The following is a 7,005-nucleotide window of genomic DNA, read 5'->3' as shown; positions in this document are numbered from 1 at the left end:
CACGATTATGCCTCTCAAAGCCAAAAACCAAATCCCTGAAAGAGATTTTGTGAGATATAAGGAGCAAAAGCTCAAAACGAGAAAATTGCAGAACAATAGGAATAATGAAACATCTATTTATAATAAGGTGCCCTTACACCATAAAGACTAAGGAAACCTAATACCATTAGGAAACTAACAGAATAAGAAAACTTAAAAATATAACAAATCCTATCAACATAAGGAAACTTAAAAATATAAAAGGTATGTGTTCCATTTAAGGCAATGCCTAATGCTTGCATCATTTCTTCGATTTCTGATTTAGATCAAGGACTTGAATTCCTCTCTTCATTTGCCTTACCCAATCCGCTAAATGTAGTCCATCCGATATGGTTGGATCGATCGATTGCTTCCAATATTACAACATTGCTCTTCTCTGTGATCTTCATCATGTAGCCATATTCTGAAAAGGAGAACTACAATCAGAACAAGATTGCTAAATTGAGATTGATTTGGTTATGTGAGAAACTACTTGATAAGCATGAATATAAGACCACCAGCCAAATCAAAATCTTTCTAAATCACTTGTAACATAGTTGTAAACAGAGTCAAGACCATGTGTTTTTATTAGAAACTACCAATTTGAATTTTGGAAAATCAGTTGTTGTGTGGAAGGTTGTGAGTTATTTGATTGTGGAACACTAGTACCATTATATTGATTAGAGGGTTGGGATGGTTGATGAGAAGGAAATTAAGGTTCTCCTCCATAATAATTAGAATGTAGTTAGGGCTGGGAAGAAAAATCAATATTGTTTTCGAAAAATGGCAAAAAACTTATCGTTTGATGAGTTGAATTCGGTATTGTAGTAATATGGATGTCGAGAATCCATGGAATCAGAATTAGTTTGAAAATAATAGCTAAGATTAAGAAAATATAGATGAAATAATTTAAATGGTAGAGAATATAGATGGGTTAGATGTGATGAATGGGGGTAAGAATTTGGGTATTTATAGAAGAGAAATGAATTTAAATTTTTTTGTTTTTAAATAAAATAAAATTTTTAACTTTTTTTTAAAAAAAAATTATAGCCGTTAAGGCACTGTTTATGTCAGCTAAACAATGCCTTAACGGCCAAATGCACTGTTTGTAGCCGAAATTTAAAATTTAAAGTAAAAAACAGTTTTTTTAAAAAAATTAATTTTTAAGGGCAAAAAAAAAAAAAAAAAAAAAAAGTATTTTGATTTATTTTTGACCCATATCAAAAAATTTTGGACAAATGCCTAAATAAATATATTTTTTATTTAATGAATTTTATTTTATTTTAGTTTTTTTTAATAAAGAGCTCAATATCACCCATTTTTTAGTTTTTTTTTTTCTTTCCAAAAATACATGTTGCCAAAGAGGGCCTTATGGCACTTTTACATACCGTTGCTACTTAAATTTGAAAAAAGAAAAACGACGTCGTTTTGGCAAAAAAAATTAAATAAATAAATAAACAGCGATAGGGCTGGGGCTTGGGACATTCCGAGAGCAAGCCCGCGAGGTCATGTGGGCCCACTTAATTACTGCCAAACCCATACAACGCTTCTGGACCATTTAGCTCGCGAAAAAGGGCTTCCCTAGCCTAGTGCGGATGGTTTGACAAATTGACAATTGACAATTGACAAATATTTAATGTGAAATTACTATATTACCCTCCACCGAAGAACACCACAATATGACAACACCTCTGTATCGATTAACTAATATTTTAATACCCCAATAAAAAATTAGAGAAAAAATAATAATTTTTAATAAATGGAAAAGAAATTATCTGTAATATCTCTAATGCTAAGCACACGCACACACACACACACACACACAAACATACATAAATATATATATGATGATACGATTTCTACAATCCAACACGAATACACAAGTTTTAACAGACACGAAAGCTAAGAAGTCAGATAAGCTACAATTATGAAGCGATATAGATAAGGATGAGTTCTTCATATCCGTATTGCACTATGATAAGGAGATTAATTCCCTTATCAAATATTGTGACCTATCCTATAAAAAGGGTAGTCAGCCAATTCAAAAGGTATGCAAAAAATATCCTGAATAGAGTCCATTTATCTTCCTGGTCTTGTACTAACTTGACCGTCGGAGACTTTTGGGCCGATACCGCATCGGTGCCTTTCGACGACTTTTTTCTTCTCTGCAGGTTACAACGTCGTTCTGGGTCATGGCGGAATCTTGCTTCATTAGTTGGCGTCGTCTGTGGGAAACTTTTATATTAGTTTCCTGAATAACAATGGTTCAATGGCGATCCGGAGTCCAACTCGAAGAAGGAAGCAAGCACCCTTCGCACCTTGACGGCGGAAGTCGATCACAGCATGGTGATAATAGCCACCATCAACAGCGTTAAGGCGCAAATCAATCATAGAATGGTGATGGCAGTCACTGTTAACAGCGTTAAGCCGTAAATCAATCACGACATAGAGATGACGGTAGTCGTCAACTACATGACGATGAGAACCAGTCACGTCACAACAATAGTCATCAATCACATCATGATGATAATAAACCACATCACAGGAATGACAAACCTCACATTAGTGCGAGAGAAGATCAGTCTAAGTATGCATCCCGTCAAGGGAACGCCTCCAGGAGTGTTCTAAACGATGGGAAGATTGTCGTGTTAGAATGACAGGTTGAGAACCTTACTCAAGGTATGAATTAGTTGGTCTAGCAAAACACGGCAATCATGCAACATTTGGCCATCCTTGCAGTACCCTCTGAAAGTAACGATGACAGCAACATAGTAGACTATAGTTAAGCGGGAGGTTGACAGAGAAACCTGTGCACTTCCACACCTCATTCCAGAGATATGTCTGATGCTGGAGAACGCACTGAAGCAACTTACGTCGATCAGTAGATCCAGGATCTCAAATCGAAAGTGGAAGAAATGGCCCAAGCCCTAAAAGGAAAAGGTTCCGCCACAGTTGATGACCTTGTTCAAAAGACGAATTTACCTTTTCATCCTCATATCATGGCCTTCCTATTGCCAACAAAATTTAAGATGCCTCATCTTGATAGTTTTGATGGAACGCGTGACCCCCTCGACCACTTAGAAACTTTTAAGTCCCTTATGAACTTGCAGGCTATTCCGAATGAGATCACGTGCAGGGCTTTCCCCATGACACTCAAAGGGTCAGTCTGGGTTTGGTTTAATAAATTGAAGCCATAATCTATCAACGACTTTGATGAACTTAGTAAGCAGTTCATAAGGCATTTTATTACAAGGAGGAGACATCAAAAGCCAGCTACTTATCTGTTGAACCTTAAGCAAGACAAAGGGGAGTCATTGCGCGATTATATTGGCTGGTTTAATACGGAGATGTTGCAGGTCGACAAGGTGGATGATAAGGTTGCTCTTACAGCCTTTATGGGAGGTTTACAATCCTCCAAGTTTCTGTTTTCCTTATCAAAAGACCCACCAAACAGCATGGCAGAATTATTAGTAAAGGCCCAGAAACATATGAATGCTGAAGATGTCATGAAGGCAAAGGAGTCGACTACAAGAAAGGAGATAAGAAACGAAAGAGACACTAAGTTCAGAAAGCCTAGCACCTACCAATGACAGGCCCCCTAAAGTACCCAGCGGGCAAGAAAGCTACACTAACTTTACTCCCTTGAACACCCCCATCAGCCAAATCATCCTGCAGATCCAAGATAACCACTCCTTGAAATGGCCCCCCAAGTTAAAGTCAGATCCAACGAGAAGATCTAGGGACAAGTATTGTCGGTTCCATAGAGACCACGGGTATAATACCGATGATTGCTTTGACTTGAAGAACCAGATAGAAAGCCTAATTCACCGGGGGTAGTTGTATAGATATGCTACGGACCGTGAAAAAGGTGCCACTCAACCTACCTGTGAGAATAGAGAGAACAACCCTCATGGCTGCCCGTTGGGAGAAATAAAAGTGATTATGGGAGGATTTGCATGTGGGGGAGAATCAAGCTCAGCACGAAAAGCCCATGTCAGGAGAGTCCGGAGCTCGGCAGGAGTCAATGAAGTTAAAATTCATGAACCCCAGCGAAGTCTCCTAGAGTGGAGGGCCGGGACATTACCTTTTCAAAAGAAGATGCTAAGAGAATCCAGTAGCCACATGACGATCCCTTGGTAGTGACAATGGTCGTGGCCAACTACGCAATCCACCATGTACTAATCGACAATGTTAGTTCTGCTGACTTGTTATTTATTGATGCATTTGACAAGATGTGTATTGGCAAGGAAAGGTTAAGGCCAACAAAGTCCCCTCTTGTTGGTTTTTCTGGAGAAAGGGTTTTCCCTTTAGGTGTAGTCACACTTCCATTAATAGCTGGAACCAGTCCGAAACAAGTAACTATGATGGTAGATTTTTTGGTAGTGGACTGTCCATCTACGTATAATATAATCCTAGGGAGAACAACTTTGAATGCAATGAGAGCCGTCACTTTAATATACCATCTATTAATGCGGTTCCCTACAGAGCAAGGCATTGGTGAGTTAAGAGGTGACCAAGCCACAGCAAGGGAGTGTTATGCCGCTGCTTTAAGAACAGAAAAGTTGTAGGAAGCATTAGCCATTGAGAAATCAGAAGGGTTAACTGAGAAGGAACTCAATTAAAGGGCGGAAGTAGAGGACCTCGTAGAGATCGACTTGGATAAAGAAAGAACTGGAAGAAAGGTGAATATAGGGTCATTACTCAACCCACTCATCCGAGATTCACTCGTTCAACTTCTCAGAGATAATAAAGATGTGTTTGCATAGGCACATGACGACATGCCTGGCATCGACCCCTCCATTGTACAGCATCGGCTCAATGTGGATCCATCTTTCAAACCGGTCAGATAGAAAATGTGAGTGTTTGCTCTAGAGAGGAACCTTGCTATATCAGAGGTCGAGAAACTCCTGAAGGTCGACTTTATCCGGGAGGTACAGTACCCCCATTGGTTGTCTAATGCGGTTCTGGTCAAAAAGACAAATGGCAAGTGGAGGCTTTGTGTTGATTTTACAAGTCTAAATAAAGCTTGCTCAAAGGATAGTTTTCCTTTGCCAAGGATCGATATGTTGGCTGAAGGAACAGCAGGGCATAAGTTACTTAGATTTATGGATGCTTACTTCGGATACAACCAGATCCCAATGTGTGCTCCTGACAGTGAAAAAACTTCTTTTATTACTGACAGAGGTCTATATTGCTGTAAGGTGATGCCATTCGGGTTGAAGAATGTTGGCGCCACCTATCAGAGGCTGGTCAACACAATGTTCAAGCAACTGATAGGGAGAAACATGGAAGTGTATGTGGATGACATGTTGGTAAAGAGCCTAAAGGCCGAAAACCACTTAGCTGATTTACAGGAATCTTTTGATGTGCTTAGGGCCCAAAATATGCGCTTGAATCCAAGCAAGTGCGCCGTTAGAGTATCTTCGGGAAAATTTCTGGGGTATATGGTAAGCCAAAGGGGAATCAAGGCAAACCCTGAAAAGATTCGGGCAATACTAGATATAAGGTCACCTAGATCAACCAAAGAGGTTCAGAGGCTAGCAGGAAAGGTCACAGCTTTGAACAGATTAATCTCTCGAGCCACTGACAAATGCCTTCCTTTCTTTAAGATACTAAGGAAAGCCTTCGAGTAGACCCCGGAGTGCGAGCAAGCATTCATTGGGCTCAAAAATTATCTCAGCTCACCACCATTATTATCCCAAGCAATTTTTGGAGAAAGTTTGTACCTTTACCTAGCAGTTTCCCCTACAGCGGTGAGCTCAGCATTGGTTAGGGAGGAGAACAATATTCAAAAACCGGTGTATTATACTAGTCGAGTACTTCGGGGAGCAGAAGAAAAGTACCTGGCAATAGAGAAACTAGCGTTTGTGCTAGTTGTGGCAGCAAGGAGACTCAGACTATATTTCCAGGCACACACCATAATAGTGCTAACAGACCAACCACTAAGGCAGGTCCTATACAAGCCAGAGACGTCAAGGCGCTTCACAAAGTGATCAGTAAAACTTGGTGAGTTCGATATCCAGTACAAGCCAAGGGTAGCAATAAAAGGCCAAACACTTGCTGATTTTGTGGTTGAGTTTTCTTCCTCTCTAGAAGAGAATGGGGTCACACCCACAGTTGAAATTGATCTTGAGAATCAGATGCATTCGGATGATGCTTGGTCACTTTATGTTGACGGGTCATCCAACGCCTGAGCCTGTGGGGTCGGGTTGGTGATTATATCGCCAGAGGGAAAGAATCTGAAATATGCACTTCGATTTGGTTTTAGAGGCACCAATAATGAAGCGGAATACGAGGCTTTGATAGCAGGATTAAAGTTAGCAGAAGCTCTCGGAGTGCAACAATTGAAGGTGTTTATTGATTCTCAGTTGATTGCAGGACAAGTTTCTGAAGAATACGAAGCCAAAGATGACAAGATGAAATTGTACTTGCAAAAGGTGAGGGGCCTAATTGGTCACTTCAAGAAGTTTATAATAACACAAATACCCAGAATTGAAAACGAGAATGCAGATGCATTAGCTTGGCTAGCTACCGTGGTAGAGCTTGAGAGTACTAAGGCTATGCCACTTGAGTATTTGGAAGAGCCTAGTATATCCAAAGAGCACAATGAAATAAACCAGTTAGCACCGGGGTTAAAGTGGGCAGATTCAATAGTCAGGTACCTCAAGGATAGGTAGTTACCACAAAACCCGGTGGAAGCTCGGAAGGTATGGGTTCGAGCACCCAGGTACACGCTTGTCAATGGAGTTCTCTACAAAAGGGGTTTTTCTCTGCCTTTTTTACGTTGTGTCTCGGCAGAGGAAACTCACTACATCATGAAAGAGATACATGAAGGTGCTTGCGAAAATCATGCAGGGGGCAGATCTTTGGCTTATAAAGCAGTTCGTCAAGGCTAGTACTGGCCCACCATGTAGAAAGATGCATTGGAATTTGTAAGGAAGTGTGATAAATGTCAACGGTTTACCAATGTCCTCAGACAACCACCCG

The sequence above is a fragment of the Cornus florida genome, unplaced genomic scaffold, assembly GCF_030987335.1.
Source record: "Cornus florida cultivar Cherokee Brave unplaced genomic scaffold, ASM3098733v1 CherokeeBrave_3.0.0_Hap2_Chr07, whole genome shotgun sequence".
Lineage (NCBI taxonomy): Eukaryota > Viridiplantae > Streptophyta > Magnoliopsida > Cornales > Cornaceae > Cornus > Cornus florida.
The sequence above is the reverse complement of the archived record's forward strand: the minus strand, read 5'-3'. Positions refer to the sequence as shown.